Source organism: Coregonus clupeaformis, unplaced genomic scaffold (assembly GCF_020615455.1).
Source record: "Coregonus clupeaformis isolate EN_2021a unplaced genomic scaffold, ASM2061545v1 scaf0137, whole genome shotgun sequence".
Classification (NCBI taxonomy): Eukaryota; Metazoa; Chordata; class Actinopteri; order Salmoniformes; family Salmonidae; genus Coregonus; species Coregonus clupeaformis.
This window is the reverse complement of record NW_025533592.1, coordinates 662857-685041: the sequence shown is the minus strand read 5'-3', so window position 1 is coordinate 685041 and position 22185 is coordinate 662857. Positions and strand designations below refer to the sequence as shown.

Sequence of the window (22185 nt, the reverse complement as noted above, 5' to 3'; positions counted from 1 at the left end):
TTTCTATAGAAGGAGTATCATTCCAAAAAAGCAGCAGATATGAAAAAAACAAAACAGGTAAAAAAACCAAACAAAAGTGACAGTAATCAAACAAGGCAGCCTGCTTGGAGTTGGCATCAGACAAAAGTTATATTTCTTTCATATATTTCTCTCACTTTTTCTACCACGCCTCTTTTTCTAGTAGAGGTTACATCCTTTCGGACAAAAACCCTCTAGATACATGTCTGACTAGCCTGTATAGCGCCCTCTACATGGCGGAGGTCCTACTACAACTGCTTCATTTCCCAATGCAACAAGATCTCCCCTCAACACAACCATTCTCACCCTGCAGAATATGCACCTAGCCTGGCCGCTAACCTGCTAGCAGTACATAGAGGGTTTAAGGCAACTTCAGAGTCTTCGGTATTCTGTCGATTAGCATTGCACCGTTTGCATCATCACTAATGTCATTATTATCGCTCATTAGATCCTAGCCATTTGGTAACCCTTGGATACCACTCTCTCTATCCATTCCTCACGTTTCTTCTCATTTCTCCAAAGCATGATTTGGCGGTCTTTCCTTGCTACTGGAAGGTTTGACGGGTTGTTGTTGTTGGTTGTTGTTGTTTAACTGTGTTTGTTATTGTCTGTTATGCCGGTGTTCCTGTCAGTTTTTTTTGGTTCTTTGTGGTCTCAAAGAATCGCCACACTTTGTCTCAGTGTTCGAGCAGAGTTCTGTTCTCTCTGTGCCGGTTGTTTGAGCGCTGAGGTGTGTGTGTGTGTGTGTGGGGGGGGGGCTTCCTCCCAGGTCTCATGTGGCTTTGTGTTTCTGGTTGCAGTTGTTGTCTGTGATGGAGTGGCTGTTGTGGTCAACCTGTAGAGTGTTCTGCTGCTGTTGCTCCTCCTTGATGCGGAGGTGCCGGGGCTTCACTGGAAGGGGCTAACACCAGCAGCAGGCAGGCTATGTGGATACAGTAGTGCCATGACCTGGAGAGAGAGGATCAATCAATCAGTCAATCAATCAATCAATCAATCAAGATGTCATCTGCTCTGTATAGCAATGTTCACAAATGCATTTGTCACATAACCGCCATCCAGGCCTAAGCCCCCGAATGAGCATGCCAAGGAGAGTTTTCTATGTGGCATAAAGATTCCAGAAGAGTTCACAAAATGTCACTGTGAATACAAATTATTTGGACTCATTATGGGTGAACTAGTCCTGACAAGTTATTCTACCTAATCCTAATGGGAAAGAAAATCCTGCCCGCTATGTACCTACAGTCAGTGTATTTGTGATTATGGGATTATTAAAGTCCACACAGGTCAGCAGCACAGTGGACCATTAAATCCTAAAACAGAAGACCATGTCCTCAAGGCACCTCATGGTTTCGGACTAGGTCTCACTCCCTCCCTCCTTCCATTCAAGCAGCCAGCCAGCCAGCCCCTAACTCTCCTGTTTAATGACTGGGGTTTATACGCCTCTCAGCCTGGCAGAAATAACAACAACCTTCCACCAAATTACACTGTAGATTTGTTTCGATTTCACTGGAGTGCCCTGATCACATATAGCCCCGTTTTATTTCTCCCCATCAATCGTCCCTGTCTTCTAGTCGTTAAGTGGTCTCATTAACAGTTTGGCACTGAGGGGGGCCACAAAGAAAGTGGAACGGAGGTTATTCTCTGTGCCGTGGAACGGAGGTTATTCTCTGTGCCGTGTCCCTGTATTTGCCGTGTCCCTGTCTGTGCCGTACTCATTGGCATATCATTGGCCTGCATTGTTGAACTGGCATTTGGAGAAAAAAATCACAATAAGAATGACAGGGGTTTTGAACATGGTGGTGCTTCCCACGTTTCCTAGGACCCAACACATTATGAGTCACGCACATTGGTAGTCTACACAAGTATCAATAAAGTTACACTGTTTTGAATATACATTGTTACATATAACATAACTTCTTACATATGTATTACATTTCAAAAGAGCTGGTAGAGCATGTGGAATATCAGCAATGCCACTCACCTGTAGAACTTGAGGGACGGCCCAACGGCCAATAGGACGAATGGCACCACCGTGTAGCAGATGACGATCTGAGTCCCCGCCCACGTGATGACATCGTAGATGCTCTTGTGTGTCGTTGAACCCAGGAAATAGGGTCTGATGTTGTGTCTTAGCTGGAAGTGAGCCACAGGAAGAAATTGTGAATAAATCACATAACAAACATTATGTTGCATTGACTTTAAGATACAGAAAGTAAAAATAAGTATTGAATAATCAGAGAAGATGCAATGGAGGTTAGAGAATATAAGATGGGCCCATCAGAGTTACGACCCCATTAACAAGTCAACAAAAATCAGCTTTCAGACTTAAATGGCCTCTTGTATCCATTATAAACTAACTCCTTACAAGAAGTTGACTGACCCAGTTCTTTATACTACAATAACAGAAGCAATCAACTTGGATGGCCATCATTACTGCATAACTCACCCATGACCTGTATTTAGAATGCATTTAGAGTATCAATATGAATATAGAGCTTTGTCTTTCTGAAATTCCTTTTCAGGATATCATGGCTGCGGTGCAATTTGCTACCGTTCTCACCCAGGTTTGCACTCATTCACTCCCCCTTGTGGTTTATAAAATAATGCACTGGTCTAACAAACATGACAAATGGAAACTCCCATACCAGCCTGTGCTGACACCAATCCAATGCTTTCATTAATCCATGAGGGAAAGTGTGCAAGTGCAAAGTGCATACTTCCGGATAGGGAATCGTAACATCTAGTCCCGATCTAGTTATATTTTATCATGACAGCTTATGACTATGTTATTCCTAGATGTGATGGAGAGGAGAATGGAGCTGAGTGTCGAGGAGATGTGGAGGTCATCTAGGGACAACGTCTGTCTACCACGGGCCTCTCTGTCCTCTGACTCTCCTACTGTCACAATGATGATCCCCTGTCCATTGCCCTGTCTCTCTCTGTATCTATCATACTGCTACACACCCTGTCCATTACCCTGTCTCTATCATACTGCTACACACCCTGTCCATTACCCTGTCTCTATCATACTGCTACACACCCTGTCCATTACCCTGTCTCTATCATACTGCTACACACACCATTGCTCACTATTGTTCATGTGTAAGCAGACTGCGCCCTCCCACACACACACACACACACACACAAACCCACACGCACTCATCCGCTGTGCCAAGGGGTATGTGCTTTAAATCCTAGCGGCCAGTGCCCAAGCCCTGTTTTTTTATAGCCTCCTGTTTAAATCAGAACAGGGTCACAGCTCAGTCTCCCCATGTCAGCTCTCTGCGGTCTTCACATAAATATCATCCTAGTCCACCAACTCACTTCTATTATATCAGAGGTAAGGTCTGCTCCAGAGCTAATGGTGACTGTGACAAATGCATTGACGAATGAGATGGGGCAACACCAGCTAAAGACATCAATGATGTGCTTTTGTAACCTTGCCTGAAACTTGAGGACTTGCATTAGCTGGCAGAGTAAACACCTAGGCTTTAGCGCAAAAGGCTAATGCAGTTTTGAGGTGTGCAGACAACCCGGGTTTGATTCCCGGTCGGTAACACCAGCTGTGTTGACTGTGTACTCACTGCCCGTGCTGCCATGGTCATGCTGATGCCGGTGAGGAAGGTGAGGTAGTACCCAGGGTACACTCCGTGCCACATGGCCGACAGTAGGAAGGTGGCCGCCGTGGGGTTGATGGGACAGCGCTCATAGCAAACCCTGTAGAGAACAGACATGGTACAGTTAAAGTATTAGCATACCCGCTAATGCTAATCACAATAGTAGCATCTCAGCCTGAGTGCACATGACGCAGATGCAGCATTAGCACACTAGCTAATGCTAACTAAAGCATTAGCATCCCAACTTGTGATGATTATGTGTTATCCGTACAGAGATAATGGCAGACCAGTGCAGACTTTCAGTATACTATCAGCATGACTACTGATATATAGGCCTACTATCTGTGATATAATATCTACAGTTTATCTATATGTAGATTGTACTATCTACACGACTACTGTCGTGAGATAGTACAGCGTAATCTGGTTTATGATGCATTTTACCTTTTGAGCCAAAGTGCTGTCTGGATATTCCAGTTGTCGAGGAACATCTTGAAACTGGTGGCAAACTAGAAAGAGAGAGATGGTGCTGTTCTAGTAGTGAATGTAGCCAAACTAGATAATAATAGCATACACTACTACTACAGTACTAGTGAAAATGTGAATAATTTAAAAAAGGCAGAGCCTAACCTCAATGTCCAGTATTCTCAAGTTGGATATCAAGTCCCATCTTGGGGTGCCATCTTTGTTGTAGCCATTGAAGCCAAAGCCTGCAGCGTTGTTTATGGCATCAGCTGTCCAATGGGAAAACACAACAAAGGTTACCAGGCAGAATGTCAGTGGCCAAGACAGAATAACAACATCCATTACTGTCAAGACCATTCTGTTTGACTATAGTAGGTCTACAACTGAATGAACAGAGGCTCTGGTATAGTGAGTTCTCCCCCTTGACACTAGAGGGCAGTGTAACACATTGCAAGTAGCCCAACTGTTATATGTGAGTTTAGAAGAGCCAATATCACCCTGATTTGTTATAAGGAGTGGCTAACACCCACATTATTCTCCCACAGCAGCCTTCAAAAATCCCAAATACTTCACGTTTTTTTTTTTTTTAACTTCAGATTTAGTCACATGAATAATACTAAAGTGCACTCACACAGGGTCCAAATGAAGTAGTACTTGGGCCGGGTGGCCAGCATGGAGAGGTACAGGTAGAGGACCTGGAGGATGAAGGGGTAGAGGCGATGAACTTGTCGTCGATGGAGCGCTCCACAGGACAGAACTTAGACACGGACAGGAAGATGGCCAGGGAGACGGCACAGGTACACAGTTTGGAGATAATGTCATTCTGTGAGGGGGCAAAACAGATATGAGATGATTAAAATACATTATAAGGAGGTCGTACATGTTTATGAGTCTTACGAAGCATTATCACCAGATAATGCATTATACCTGCAGGCTAGGGTTACCAAAAGTTAATTGACTAAAGTCTGTTTGTAGTTTTGCAAATTTGTTCAATATGTGAAGATGTGAACTCTTGAAGTCGATAGAACAAAAAAAGTTAACCGATTTTTATGACCGGGTTCACCCACTACATGAGCTTGACAAGTTAGCGTCAGAAATATTAGCTTTGTGTTTTGCAAGAAACTTCAAAAACATGTATAGGCCTATGCCCTTTTGTACAACAGCAGGAGATCTTTGACAGCAGTAAATATTGGACGTGTTGTGTTGCAGCTTTTGTGTTTTGATGAGACAAAAAAAACAGCATGGCTGCAGCTCTGTTAAAGAGTAACCTACAACTCCCTTAAATTACTCTTTAGTGAGGCTAGGCTGTCTGAGAACACTCTCCATATTTAACAGGGCTTGTATTGTGTCCCTTCCCTTTACTGAATACTTTCGCCATAACAGTATCTCACAAGAACAACTCCACACTCAAACTCTGGAGTGGGATATAAATTATACAGTACACACACACACACACACACACACACACACACACACACCAGTCAAAGGTTTGGACACACCTACTCATTCCAGGGTTTTTCCTTTATTTGTACTATTTTTTACATTGTAGAATAATAGTGAAGACATCAAAACTATGAAATAACACATATGGAATCATGTAGTAAATAAAAAAGTTTTAAACAAATCAAAATATATTTTATTTGAGATTCTTCAAAGTAGCCACCCTTTGCCTTGATGACAGCTTTGCACACTCTTGGCATTCTCTCAACCAGCTTCATGAGGTAGTCACCTGGAATGCATTTCAATTAACAGGTGTGCCTTGTTAAAAGTTAATTTGTGGAATTTATTTCCTTCTTAATGCGTTTAAGCCAATCAGTTGTGTTGTGACAAGGTAGGGGTGGTATACAGAAGATAGCCGTATTTGGTAAAAGACCAAGTCCATATTATGGCAAGAACAGCTCAAATAAGCAAAGAGAAATGACAGTCCATCATTACTTTAAGACATGAAGGTCAGTCAATACAGAACATTTCAAGAACTTTGAAAGTTTCTTCAAGTGCAGACTCAAAAACCATCAAGCGCTATGATGAAACTCGCTCTCATGAGAACCGCCACAGGAAAGGAAGACCCAGAGTTACCTCTGCTGCAGAGGATAAGTTAATTAGAGTTAACTGCAGCTCAGATTGCAGCCGAAATAAATGCGTCACAGAGTTCAAGTAACTGACCCATCTCAACATCAACTTTTCAGAGGAGACTGGGTGAATCATTAGACCGGTGGAAATCTGTTCTTTGGTCTGATGAGTCCAAATTTGAGATATTTGGTTACAACCGCTGTGTCTTTGTGAGACGCAGAGTAGGTGAACGGATGATCTCCGCATGTGTGGTTCCCACCGTGAAGTATGGAGGAGGAGGTGTGATGGTGTGGGGATGCTTCGCTGGTGACACTGTTGGTGATTTATTTAGAATTCAAAGCACAATTAACCAGCATGGCTACCAAAGCATTCTGCAGCGATACGACATCCCATCTGGTTTGTGGTTAGTGGGACTATCATTTGTTTTTTCAACAGGACAATGACCCAACATACCTCCAGGCTGTGTAATGGCTATTTGACCAAGGAGAGTAATGGAGTGCTGCATCAGATGACCTGGCCTCCACAATCACCCGACCTCAACCCAATTGAGATGGTTTGGGATGAGTTGGACAGCAGAGTGAAGGAAAAGCAGCCAACAAGTGCTCAGCATATGTGAGAACTCCTTCAAGACTGTTGGAAAAGCATTCCAGGTGAAGCTGGTTGAGAGAATGCCAAGAGTGTGCAAAGCCATCATCAAGGCAAAGGGTGGCTAATTTGAAGAATCTAAAATAGAAAATAATTTTCGTTTGTTTAACACTTTTTTGGTTACTACATGATTCTATATGTGTTATTACATAGTTTTGATGTCTTCACTATTATTCTACAATGTAGAAAATAGTAAAAAATAAAGAAAAACCCTTGAATGAGTAGGTGTGTCCAAACGTTTGACTGGTACTTTACATGCATATATACACACACATACATGCATATACACACACACACACACACACATATATACATACACATACAGTGCATTCGGAAAGTATTCAGACCCCTTGACTTTTTCACCCTTATTCTAAAATATACAGTGGGGAGAACAAGTATTTGATACACTGCCGATTTTGCAGGTTTTCCTACTTACAAAGCATGTAGAGGTCTGTAATTTTTATCATAGGTACACTTCAACTGTGAGAGACAGAATCAAAAATCCAGAAAATCACATTGTATGATTTTTAAGTAATTAATTTGCATTTTATTGCATGACATAAGTATTTGATACATCAGAAAAGCAGAACTTAATATTTGGTACAGAAACCTTTGTTTGCAATTACAGAGATCATAAATTTCCTGTAGGTCTTGACCAGGTTTGCACACACTGCAGCAGGGATTTTGGCCCTCCTCCATACAGACCTTCTCCATATCCTTCAGGTTTCGGGACTGTCGCTGGGCAATAAGGACTTTCAGCTCCCTCCAAAGATTTTCTATTGGGTTCAGGTCTGGAGACTGGCTAGGCCACTGCAGGACTTTGAGATGCTTCTTACGGACCCACTCCTTAGTTGCCCCTGGCTGTGTGTTTCGGGTCGTTGTCATGCTGGAAGACCCAGCCCGACCCATCTTCAATGCTCTTACTGAGGGAAGGAGGTTGTTGGCCAAGATCTCGCGATACATGGCCCCATCCATCCTCCCCTCAATACGGTGCAGTCGTCCTGTCCCCTTTGCAGAAAAGCATCCCCAAAGAATGATGTTTCCACCTCCATGCTTCACGGTTGGGATGGTGTTCTTGGGGTTGTACTCATCCTTCTTCTTCCTCCAAACACGGCGAGTGGAGTTTAGACCAAAAAAGCTCTATTTTTGTCTCATCAGACCACATGACCTTCTCATATTCCTCCTCTGGATCATCCAGATGGTCATTGGCAAACTTCAGATGGGCCTGGACATGCGCTGGCTTGAGCAGGGGGACCTTGCGTGCGCTGCAGGATTTTAATCTATGACGGCGTAGTGTGTTACTAATGGTTTTCTTTGAGACTGTGGTCCCAGCTCTCTTCAGGTCATTGACCAGGTCCTGCCGTGTAGTTCTGGGCTGATCCCTCACCTTCCTCATGATCATTGATGCCCCACAAGGTGAGATCTTGCATGGAGCCCCAGACCGAAGGTGATTGACCGTCATCTTGAACTTCTTCCATTTTCTAATATTTGCGCCAACAGTTGTTGCCTTCTCAACAAGCTGCTTGCCTATTGGCCTGTAGCCCATCCCAGCCTTGTGCAGGTCTACAATTTTATCCCTGATGTCCTTACACAGCTCTCTGGTCTTGGCCATTGTGGAGAGGTTGGAGTCTGTTTGATTGAGTGTGTGGACAGGTGTCTTTTATACAGGTAACGAGTTCAAACAGGTGCAGTTAATACAGGTAATGAGTGGAGAACAGGAGGGCTTCTTAAAGAAAAACTAACAGGTCTGTGAGAGCCGGAAATCTTACTGGTTGGTAGGTGATCAAATACTTACAGTGGGGGAAAAAAAGTATTTAGTCAGCCACCAATTGTGCAAGTTCTCCCACTTAAAAAGATGAGAGAGGCCTGTAATTTTCATCATAGGTACACGTCAACTATGACAGACAAATTGAGGAAAAAAAATCCAGAAAATCATATTGTAGGATTTTTTATGAATTTATTTGCAAATTATGGTGGAAAATAAGTATTTGGTCACCTACAAACAAGCAAGATTTCTGGCTCTCACAGACCTGTAACTTCTTCTTTAAGAGGCTCCTCTGTCCTCCACTCGTTACCTGTATTAATGGCACCTGTTTGAACTTGTTATCAGTATAAAAGACACCTGTCCACAACCTCAAACAGTCACACTCCAAACTCCACTATGGCCAAGACCAAAGAGCTGTCAAAGGACACCAGAAACAAAATTGTAGACCTGCACCAGGCTGGGAAGACTGAATCTGCAATAGGTAAGCAGCTTGGTTTGAAGAAATCAAGTGTGGGAGCAATTATTAGGAAATGGAAGACATCTAAGACCACTGATAATCTCCCTCGATCTGGGGCTCCACGCAAGATCTCACCCCGTGGGGTCAAAATGATCACAAGAACGGTGAGCAAAATCCCAGAACCACACGGGGGACCTAGTGAATGACCTGCAGAGAGCTGGGACCAAAGTAACAAAGCCTACCATCAGTAACACACTACGCCACCAGGGACTCAAATCCTGCAGTGCCAGACGTGTCCCCCTGCTTAAGCCAGTACATGTTCAGGCCCGTCTGAAGTTTGCTGGAGTGCATTTGGATGATCCAGAAGAGGATTGGGAGAATGTCATATGGTCAGATGAAACCAAAATATAACTTTTTGGTAAAAACTCAACTCGTCGTGTTTGGAGGACAAAGAATGCTGAGTTGCATCCAAAGAACACCATACCTACTGTGAAGCATGGGGGTGGAAACATCATGCTTTGGGGCTGTTTTTCTGCAAAGGGACCAGGACGACTGATCCGTGTAAAGGAAAGAATGAATGGGGCCATGTATCGTGAGATTTTGAGTGAAAACCTCCTTCCATCAGCAAGGGCATTGAAGATGAAACGTGGCTGGGTCTTTCAGCATGACAATGATCCCAAACACACCGCCCGGGCAACGAAGGAGTGGCTTCGTAAGAAGCATTTCCAAGGTCCTGGAGTGGCCTAGCCAGTCTCCAGATCTCAACCCCATAGAAAATCTTTGGAGGGAGTTGAAAGTCCGTGTTGCCCAGCGACAGCCCCAAAACATCACTGCTCTAGAGGAGATCTGCATGGAGGAATGGGCCAAAATACCAGCAACAGTGTGTGAAAACCTTGTGAAGACTTACAGAAAACGTTTGACCTGTGTCATTGCCAACAAAGGGTATATAACAAAGTATTGAGAAACTTTTGTTATTGACCAAATACTTATTTTCCACCATAATTTGCAAATAAATTCATAAAAAATCCTACAATGTGATTTTCTGGAAATTTTTTTCTCATTTTGTCTGTCATAGTTGACGTGTACCTATGATGAAAATTACAGGCCTCTCTCATCTTTTTAAGTGGGAAAACTTGCACAATTGGTGGCTGACTAAATACTTTTTTCCCCCCCCCCACTGTATGTCATGCAATAAAATGCAAATTAATTACTTAAAAATCATACAATGTGATTTTCTGGATTTTTTTTTCTCATTTTGTCTCTCACAGTTGAAGTGTACCTATGATAAAAATTACAGACCTCTACATGCCTTGTAAGTAGGAAAACCTGCAAAATTGGCAGTGTATCAAATACTTGTTCTCCCCACTGTATATATTTTTAAATTCTCTCATTAATACCCCCATAATAAAAAACAGAAATACCTTATTTACATAAGTATTCAGACCCTTTGCAATGAGACTCGAAACTGAGCTCAGGTGCATCCTGTTTCCGTTGACCATCCTTGAGATGTTTCTACAACTTGATTGGAGTCCACCTGTGGTAAATTCAATTGATTGGACATGATTTGATAAGGCCCACACTTGTCTATATAATGTCCCACAGTTGACAGTGCATTTCAGAGCAAAACCCAAGCCATGAGGTCAAAGGAATTGTCCGTAGAGCTCCGAGACAGGATTGTGTCGAGGCACATATCTGGGGAAGGGTACCAAAAAATGTCTGCAGCATTGAAGGTCCCCAAGAACACAGTGGCCTCCATCATTCTTAAATGGAAGAAGTTTGGAACCACCAAGACTCTTCCTAGAGCTGGCCGCCCGGCCAAACTGAGCAATCGGGGGAGAAGGGCATTGGTCAGGGAGGTGACCAAGAACCCGATGGTCACTCTGACAGAGCTCCAAAGTTACTCTGTGGAGATGGGAGAACCTTCCAGAAGGACAACCATCTCTGCAGAACTCCACCAATCAGGCCTTTATGTGCCAAAAGACACCTAAATGACTTTCAGACCATGAGAAACAAGATTCTCTGGTCTGATGAAACCAAGATTGAACTAGTTGGCCTGAATGCCAAGCGTTACGTCTGGAGGAAACCTGGCACCATCCCTACGGTGAAGCATGATGGTGGCAGCATCATGCTGTGGGGATGTTTTTCAGGGACTGGTGAGACTAGTCAGGATCGAGGGAAAGATGAACGGAGCAAAGTACAGAGAAATCTGAAAACCTGCTCCAGAGCGGTCAGGACCTCAGACTGGGGCGAAGGTTCACCTTCCAACAGGACAACCACCCTAAGCACACAGCCAAGACAACGCAGGAGTGGCTTCGGGACAAGTCTCTGAATGTCCTTGAGTTGCCCAGCCAGAGCCGGACTTGAAACCGATCTAAAATCTCTGGAAAGACCTGAAAATAGCTGCGGAGCGTGCTCCCCATCCAACCTGACCGAGCTTGAGAGGATCTGCAGAGAAGAATGGGAGAAACTCCCCAAATACAGATGTGCCAACCTTGTAGCATCATACCCAAGAAAACTTGAGGCTGTAATCGCTGCCAAAGGTGCCAAAGGTGCTTCAACAAAGTACTCAGTAAAGGGTCTGAATACTTATGTAAATGTGATATTCCAGTTGTTTTATATTTTGCCAACATTACTAAAAACCTGTTTTTGCTTTGTCATTATCGGGTATTGTGTAGATTGATGAGGGGGAAAAACTATTGAATCCATTTTAGAATAAGGCTGTAACAAAATGTGGAAAACGTCAAGGGTTTGAATATTTTGTATGCAGTACATAAACTCATTGGGGGGGATGGAAAAACTTTTTCAGATATAAAGTATGCAGAAAATAAAATTCCACAAATGATGCATTCAGGAGTATTTTTGTCATGGGATGGGGCCCCCATTTATTTTTTAATAATGTTTGAGTCACTCAAATCCATGGCAAGATGTGTAGATTTGCAGGAAATTTGCTTTGAAACTGCACATTTTTCTCTCAGCCTGATGGCAAAATGTGTAGAAATGCAAGAAATTAGCTTTAAAACAGCTACATTTTATCACTGCAGCCAACAGGAGGGCCTCTAAAATGTTGGGTCGGTGACTGCACCATTGGCCACGCCCATGGCCATGCCCCTGCTACGTCCACCCCCTAAGTACCATTTTCATCCAGAAAGAAACCTGGAATACAATTTTTTAAAAATTGCTGACATCATTCAAACCAATGAACTTTAAAGCCAATTATCTCAGAATCATATTTTTGGAGATAGAACCTTATAGTCCCAAGCTCTCGACTCATTTTTTAAAATCCATTTTCACATTCACTCTGTTGGTAATGCTTACAAATTCTATCATAACACTAAACGTAGCAGAGATCCCCCAAAATCATGGTATTTCTTTGTTCTAGTTTCGTAGGAATCACCCAATAATTATATTTTATTCTACCAAGTTACTCCTGACCAGTAGGGGGAGCTCTAACAATGAGAGACAGGCAGTGTGGTACCTTGGGCGAGGGCTCTGTGTGCTTGTACTTCCCGTTCTCCTTTCCGTTGGCCTCCAGGTGGCGAGGCTGGTAGGCCGTGCCCTCGATGAAAGCCATGTAGTCGTTGTAGGAGCAGGTGGGCCCGGCCAGGATGCCCATGAAGTTACAGTTGTAGCTCAGGTACTCCAGCAGACTGGGCATCCTCCTGGGGGAAGAGGACAAGACCAGAATGAGATGTCAGACAGAGATGCAGCTGTTAGCAACAAGCGGGTCAAGCCGAGGATTGTCTCTATCGAGTCATGCTAGAAAACATGGACGCACTGTATCCTGTTCTCTGATCACAAAGGAGATTTAACAAAAAACCTTAACATACCTTACATATAACTTCACCCTGGTCTCGTTCCTATCCATGTGTCTATTAGTACGGTAATTAGGGCTAACATTACCCCTACCCTGCCTTGACCCTAGATTAGGGATACGTGGAATTCTAGCATGGCCATACTGAATGCCCACCCAAGTAGAGCGACAAGAGTAGAGACCTAAGCTGTGTTCCAATACGCACTAACCATACTATTTGTGACGTAAATTGAGTATGTAGTATGCTTATTGGTCATAGTATGGATATAGTTAGTATGCCAAAAGTTCCCGGATGTCGTACTACTAGTAATTTGTTATGCTAACAAGCTAGCAAGAAGTTGCATAGCAACAGCATCAACTTCCGGTAGACAGGCAAAGCGCTAGCACACTCAACTGAAAGGATACCATTCGTTTACTGTATACTAAAATGAACTAATAGTTTGTAGTATATACTCATTAAGTATGTAGTATACAGTATGTTAGTCCCCTGTAGCTCAGTTGGTAGAGCATGGCACTTGCAACGCCAGGGTTGTGGGTTCGTTTCCCACGGGGGGCCAGTATGAAAATGTATGCACTCACTAACTAAGTCGCTCTGGATAAGAGCGTCTGCTAAATGACTAAAATGTAAATGTAAAATGTTAGTATGGGTATTCGAACACAACTCTAGGTCTTCCCTCGTAGGTGACTCAGCAGACAAATTATCGTGAACTCAGGCAGATGCAAAAAAAGTTTACGAAAATGTCCGGGATGGTGACTTGTGAGGACACGATGAAGATCAGAGCATTCCTAAACTTTTGTAAAATGGATGGTTGCGGTGCTTTTGGTTCTAGGAGCCGATTAGTAAAGAGGCTTTGTTGCACTGGCAGCATTTACATCTGTGTGGCACTTTGGAGGGAGTGAGTGCAGCCTTTCCCTGCCAAGTGCAATCTGTTGAGTGTGGTGGTGGTAGAGGTACTGCAAGGTCAGGGGAACACACTTTGATTGCTAATTTCTCGCTTCCCTGGAGTTTGTCTCAGAGTGAGCAGCTAAGTCACAATGAGCAGCTCATGTCACATTTCTGTCCTTTGGCCAAGGGGTTGGCTAGGCTAAACTGTAGTTGAGCTGTTATAGGTATCATATCAGCAGATTACAATATTATAACATATATTTGTAACTGTGGCAATTCTCAATTTATTTTCTCACAATGTCAAGACTGATTTGACATCGATGTGTAATTTTCTGGATGTTATTTTCTCAAGGATGACTTGCACAATTTTGTTCAATGTCCTACTAAACTTGCACAAACATCGTTAAAGTACTGCCAAAATTACTCATTGATTAAATTCCTTTCACACGGTAGGTTGGCGCTCCACTCCTTGGTCACTACCAGCTTCTTTCTGACTACCCTGGTCACATGACGCAGGACGTACGTGCAGTTGCCATGCAAAGGCTTTCAGAGACTGTGAGAGGAGTGCTGGGGTAGTTAAGTCATAATGAATCACTCTAATTGTTGTTGATACCAGGAACATTCTGTTCTCAGTAATTTAATGGGAAGAAAATTGAATAATATAAGATTCCTCCAGAGGCAATAATTTCCATCCTCTCGTCCTCTTTAGAAGCAAATGTCCTGTTGTGAGCTACATTTTACATGGTACCTACATGATCTTTATTTGTGTCCATATTGTTATCAAATCTGAGTAGAAGTAGAAAAAAAAAAACATGTTTGATACAATGGGAAAGAGAGGGAAAGAAAGAGAGAGAGAGGAGGAGATAGATTGAGAGCGAGAGAACCAAAGAATGTCACTGAACAACAGAAACTATACACGTGACATGAGTACTAGCTAAGCGGCTGCTATGGAGGTTTTCCCAGTGACCACATCCCACAGTAATACCTTTAGTATGGCAGTAGAACTGTCTCTAGTCCAGCTGGGAGAATAAAAACATACCTGGGTCACATACCTTACAGCTAGGCATCTCTGACTGGGGGTCAGCTGCTCCTCCTTCCTCGCCAAGCCTATGGGAACACAGAGTCTGGTCACATACATTCAACTCCTAATACATTATGCAATGACCTGGGACTGTCATGAATGCATGCAGATATCCAGAGTAAGTAAGAAGTGTGTGCATTTGAATTCTAAGAAAATGTGCCGAGAAATATGATTATCAGGTGTTAACTGTAATACAATAGAGTTGCAGGGAAAACAACTAAAGAAGCGGAACATTAAATCAAATCCCAGATATTAGGTCAGGAAAACGAGAGCTAAGCTAGTGATTCATCCAGCTAAAGACTATAGTCTCAGGCTGATGATGTTTTAGGGGTGAAGCCGGGCTGTTATCAGAATCACTCCTAGAATTACATACTCAGTGATTCCCACTGGTCTGGTCTGCAGAGTCAGACTCATTATGGCTCAACGCTTAACATTGTCTTAGTCCCAAATGGCACCCTACTCCCTATACACTGCATGCACTACTTTTGTAGTATGGATATACACTGAGTGTACAAAACATTAAGACACCTTCCTAATATTGAGTTGACGCCATCTACCTCAGTCAGACCTGCTAGCGGTAGTGTTGTCTTCCCCGAATGTACAGGGCCTAAATCAGCTGTGGCCTAAGTCTATCTCAGTCTACTTCAGTCAGAGCTACTAGCAGTAGTGAAAGGCAGGGGAAGAGATGGGAGTAATGCTCCGTTTACCACACTGCCATTCACCAGATTAAACTCCTTATCAACCTCCATTTCACCTAATGCACCGAACACACAACCAAAGTAAATCATGCCGACCACACAGCTGCACACACCACAAACACACACACGCATCTGTTAAGGCCTGTACGAGCACACACTAGGACACTATCACACAGGCCTACACAGCAGTGGACAACTAGGCCTAGTCTCAGCAGCCATCCTCTTCCATGTCAGTAGGCTCTAGAAGTGACAGTTACAGTTTAATCAACATGTCATTGCATAATGACGTGTTACACCATAAAAGGTTATGCTTCCAGTATGTTGTCTGCTTCATAAGATACAGAAAAGCAGCCATAAACTATTCCTTTTCATATGAAGCCTGCAGACAGGAACAAACATACTATTCGACAGAAATAACTGCCACTTGCCCAGTGGCCCCAAGGGCTGTGTGGCCTAATGGCCAGTCAAAACAGAGGTCAAAGGCCATCCCCGTGGTGATAGGCAAGGTCAGGGGTCGTGGGTGAGAGACCCAGTGATAATGAAGCCTGGAGTCAGCGGAGGACAGGGAGAAGGAGGGGATTATTACATAACCTCATTACCATGCATATTTAAACACTGTTTACCATCTGTTGAGCGCCATGGGAATTCCAGCAAACATTAAAGGGATATTTCCCTCCAAAATATAACTGTCAGACGTTTTCAGACCTCAAAAGAGGTCAAATGTGGAGATGAGCTCATATCACACGACATATGTTGTGTAGATCCAGCCATATCTAGATCCAGCCAATCCCAAATGAATGGGGAAAAATGGGCACTGTCTTATTGATCATTTTAAATGTTGCTTATCTTTCCATTTTACTTGGGTGTACACTTTTTCCAGTGCACCCAAGTGATTACACTATGGTCACGTAATATATGACATGTTTCCCTCTACAGAAGAACATGTAGTTCTCAATGTGACATCCCAACTAATCCCTTAATGAGTTACTGTGGCCTTTTGACTGCTTCTGGACTTCTAACACTGGCGTTCTACTTTACAATACTTCAAAAGGACTACAGCTATGTAATCCCCATTCACCACACACACACACACGTTGTACTGCACTGCTGAGGGAGCTCGCAAGTAAGCATTTCGCTGCAGCATTTATACCTGCTGTAAACTGTGTATGTGACAAATAAACGTGGATTTGATTTGACACACACACTTCACTCTGCATACTGTATCTGACGTTATGGATGATTTGGTGTAGAGGAAAGGAAAAGGCTTACAGAGGAACTGTCACGCCCTGACATTGAGATCTCTAGTTGGGTTGGTCAGGGTGTGAAATCTAATTTATATTTTTCTATGTTGGCGGGTGTGGTTCCCAATCAGAGGCAGCTGTCGGTCGTTGTCTCTGATTGGGGATCATGTTTCTGTTTGGCTTGTTTGATGTTTAGCCTCTTGAACTTCACATTCTGTTGGATTTTGTTATTTTGTCGGTGTTTATTAAAATAACGACTATGTCGCATACCACGCTGCACCTTGGTCCGATTACACAACGAACGTGACAGGAACTTGGAGAGGGATGGAGAACGTTTCTCGTTACATACACTTGTTTACAATGCCACCCCTGCCCCCTCAACTGAGTCCACGGTCAAAATTCCTCACCATACAAGCACTACAGTATCAATTACTGTATTATGCATTCTGTCGACAAAGAGATATTTAGAAAATTAAAACTACTAGTTGAAATGGTATACGTTGTTTGTTTTTCAATTCAAAAGGAATAAAACCAGATGAACGGGATATAAAGGGGACTATTTATTGTCTGAAAGGTGCCAAACGCATCAATCAATCAAATGTATTTATAAAGCCCTTTTTACATCAGCAGATGTCTCAAAGTGCTTATACAGAAACCCTGCCTAAAACAAACACATAATGGAAACTTGCCTACGAAAAGTCCTAGCAGCTGAAACCAATATAATACAATTTGACGTTCATATCCCCTCTGATGTCTTGCTTATTTTTCTATTAAAAAGGGGACACAGATCTCTCTCACTATGCATAGACTTCCTGACTTCCCCTGCTAGTTGTAGCTTTAGCCAGATCTCTCTCACTATGCATAGAACGTGGTAGAGTTCCTGACTTCCCCTGCTAGTTGTAGCTTTAGCTGGCTTGGAGAGAGGAAACTGAGAGCAGTTCATAAAACCACTGTTATTGCCTCCCTCTCTGCTGCTACTTTTATCTCCCAGGCAACTGTCATGACAGCCTTATCAATGACAAATGGCGTGTTCCATCACCACCACGACTGACTTCCTTAGATATAGAGACACACACAGACGATAAGAATCATATTACGCACACAAATACACACGCTTGTTTACACACACACACACACACAGGTGTCTCACCGTCATGTATCTCAAACGCAAGGCTGGTTATCTTCTGAGTGATGACCATCATTGGTCTATAGGAGAGAACACAGGAGAGGAGAGTAACCAATCACATCAACTTATATCACCCCTGACTGCAACTGCTCACCTACACTGTAGCTAACTTCTTCTCATTACATAATATATTAACATCCCATCTCCATCAGGGATATATTATTAATTACACACTGGGTGGTTCGAGCCCTGAATGCTGAATGGCTGACAGCAGCGATATATCAGACCGTATACCACGGGTATGACAAAACATTTATTTTTACTGCTCTAATTACGAGGTACCTTAATGTACCTTATTGCTTAATTGACCATCATTCACTGAAAGCACTGGGAACACTACTGTAGCTAACATGCATTACCATATCCTCACTCTTTGTAATGGAAGACTTACTTCTTGCTGCTATCAGCAATGTCTATTAAGTCTGTGTATGCTTTTCTATATGCCCTGAAGACAACAAGACACAGTGTCACGTATGTAATACCATATGACTGAAGAACTGTGGGGTGAAATCTTAAAGACTATCCTTATTAATGGGAGTATTCATTAGCTGTAGGTTGCACAGAAAATCAGTCGTTCAAAATGATACAACACCCCAAGTTAAAGTTAGTAGCAAGTTAAAACTGGTAGCAGATGACTATGTTGCATGGAATAGATTGTGCCCTGACCGTCTAACCCAGGGAGAAACTACAAAGAGCCTATTAAGTATGACTTGATGATATTCTGTGCCATTTCCAAGCTTTTAGTCATCGGCATTTCATGAATAAGGAAGAGAAGAAAGGAAGGAACGAGAGAAGAAAGGAATGGAGAGGAAGAAAGAAGAAATCAAAGAGGCAAAGAGGGAGGTCTGCACTTGTGATGCTGTGGGTCTCCTACTGGGGTTGCTTAGCAACTGGCCACCCCTGCCCTAGCACTCGTTTGGTTTTCTGGTTCACCAGAAACCAGGGAGGAGGTGGAACTGAAGTCTTGATCAATGCACCCCAATGTACATTACAGTTAAGTGCATTGTAGTTGCTGGACTTTTCGATTTACTCCACAGCTGGTTATGTGGTACTAACAATATTTGGACACCCATAGTGCAGGGGCATTCGACTCCAATTCTCGAGGACTGCCATGTCTCCTGGAATTCTCAGCTCCCTTGTCTCTGATTGATTGATACATGCAAATTAATGTCATTGATAGTCAACACAACACCCAGAACATACCCAGTGAAGTCTGCAGAGTACATGCCATAGTCGAACACGTAGACCCGGGTGATCTGGCAGAAACTGAGGTAGCCCAGAGCCACTATGAAGCACAACCTGTAGAGAGAGAAGAGAGGAGGAGAGACAAGGTCAATCTAAGGTCAGCCACGTTCCAATGTCTATAGTAGCGTATCACATAGAATATATTCCCAATATATTGTTTCATACTAGGTAGTATGCTAGTGTGGATATACATCAGAACAGAGTCAGGTAATCACTGGTCATTTTTTAAATATCCACACTAGCTAACTATCATGTTGAATGCATCCAAGACATTGTCTCATTGTAAGTGGTATTCTAGTCAAATCAAAGTTCATTGTGTGGATATTGAAAGAGGCACTGTGTGTTGATCAGCCCAATCTGGAACCAGGATGAGGTCATCAGTACATATGAATTCCACTTCGCAAACCTACAGAGTTCCAGACAGTGACAATACACTCTGTTCCTCCTCAGCTTCAAACCTCTGTATACTCCTCTCAAAGAGCCATTGCCCGTCACTGCGGGCGGACAGACAGGACAGACAGACAGGACAGACAAGACAGACAGACAGGACAGGACAGACCGACCGGACAGACAGGACAGACAGACAGAGAGGAAGGAGAGGAAGAGAGAGAGCGAGAGAGAGCGAGAGAGAGCGAGAGAAAAAAACTGAGGGCTGCCGGTCCAAAGTGGACGCTGATTCAGCTAGCTGTAGCATACATCTTGTTCACCTCAATGGAAGGGATAGTGGACATCAGAAAGGCAATCAGACAAGTCTTTGTTGGGGATGAGGAAGAATGCTGGTGGTTTGTTTGCATCTTAGATTCAGTAAGATGGTCATCCATGGTTACATCGCCAAGGTGCTTTGGAATAGGATTAAGCCTAAGAGTCTATATGAACTGAATGCATTTCATGATGATGGGCAATGGTGGCCGAAACGTCAAGCTTTTTAAATTTGCTTAAATATTACAATGAATTTTTTATGTTGAGCTCGCATTACACCTTTTGCTTCTCCCTTATGCAGAAGGAAACCAGCCTGCCATTGCAGTTGAGATCATTTTTCAGATCAGAACTAGTTTAAATCGTCGACCAGCTACGCCAAGTCAAATGCAGTGCTTCCATGCCATGTACACTACCGTTCAAAAGTTTGGGGTCACATTGAAATTTCCTTGTTTTCCATGAAAACATACATGAAATGAGTATGAATAGGAAATATAGCAAAATGAATAGGAAATGTAGTCATTGACAAGGTTAGAAATAATGATTTTTAATTGAAATAATAATTGTGTCTTTCAAACTTTGCTTTCATCAAATAATCCTCCATTTGCAGCAATTACAGCCTTGCAGACCTTTCTAGTTGTCAATTTGTTTAGGTAATCTGAAGAGATTTCACCCCATGCTTCCTGAAGCACCTCCCATAAATTGGATTGGCTTGATGGGCACTTCTTACGTACCATACGGTACGTATTGGCGTCGTCCAGGATAGGGGAGGGAATGGCCGGCAGGGATGTAGCTCAGTTGGTAGAGCATGGCGTTTGCAACACCAGGGTTGTGGGTTCGATTCCCACGGGGGGCCAGTATAAAAATAAATAATGTATGCACTCACTAACTGTAGGTCGCTCTGGATAAGAGCGTCTGCTAAATGACGTAAATATAAATGTAATGTAAATGTAATACGGTCAAGCTGCTCCCACAACTGCTCAATAGGGTTGAGATCAGTTGACTGTGCTGGCCACTCCATTATAGACAGAATACCAGCTGACTGCTTCTTCCCTAAATAGTTATTGCATAGTTTGGAGCTGTGCTTTGGGTCATTGTCCTGTTGTTGGAGGAAATTGGCTCCAATCAAGCGCCGTCCACAGGGTATGGCATGGTGTTGCAAAATGGAGTGATAGCCTTCCTTCTTCAAGATCCCTTTTATCCTGTACAAATCTCCCACATTACGACCACCAAAGCACCCCCAGACCATCACATTGCCTCCACCATGCTTGACAGATGGCATCAAGCACTCCTCCAGCATCTTTTCATTTGGTCTGAGTCTCACAAATGTTCTTCTTTGTGATCCGAACACCTCAAACTTCCATTTGTTTGTCCATAACACTTTTTTCCAATCTTCCTCTGTTATTTTGCCCATCTTAATCTTTTATTTTTATTGGCCAGTCTGAGATGACTTTTTCTTTGCAACTCTGCCTAGAAGGTCAGCATCCCGTAGTCGCCTCTTCAAAGTTGAAGTTGAGACTGGTATTTTGCGGGTACTATTTAATGAAGCTGCCAGTTGAGGAACTGTGAGGCGACTGTTTCTCAAACTAGACACTAATGTATTTGTCCTCTTGCTCAGTTATGCACCGGGGCCTCCCACTCCTCTTTCTATTCTGGTTAGAGCCTGTTTGCGCTGTTCTGTGAAGGGAGTAGTACACAGCATTGTACGAGAGCTTCAGTTTCTTGGCAATTTCTCGCATGGAATAGCCTTCATTTCTCAGAACAAGAATAGACTGACGAGTTTCAGAAGAAATATCCTTGTTTCTGGCCATTTTGAGCCTGTAATCAAACCCACAATTGCTGATGCTCCAGATACTCAACTAGTCTCAAAAGGCCAGTTTTATTGCTTCTTTAAATCAGCAAAACAGTTTTCAGCTGTGCTAACATAATTGCAAAAGGGTTTTCTAATGATCAATTAGCCTTTTAAAATGATAAACTTGGATTAGCAAACACAACGTGCCATTGGAACACAGGACCGATGGTTGCTGATAATGGGCCCCCCGTATGCCTACGTAGATATTCCATAAAAAGATCAGCCGTTTCCAGCTATAAATAGCCATTTACAACAAATCAGCCGTCTACACTGTATATCTGATCAATTTGATGTTATTTTAATGGACAAAGAAAATTGCTTTTCTTTCGAAAACAAGGACATACAGTGGGGAAAACAAGTATTTAGTCAGCCACCAATTGTGCAAGTTCTCCCACTTAAAAAGATGAGAGAGGCCTGTCATTTTCATCATAGGTACACGTCAACTATGACAG

The 22185-nt window shown here is 43.0% G+C and overlaps 1 pseudogene; it reads right to left on the bottom strand.

Annotated features, from left to right (window-relative positions):
• Nucleotides 1-772: 772 nt before the first annotated feature.
• The window catches only part of LOC121539401, a 97075-nt pseudogene continuing 75662 nt past the window's right edge, over nt 773-22185 (bottom strand).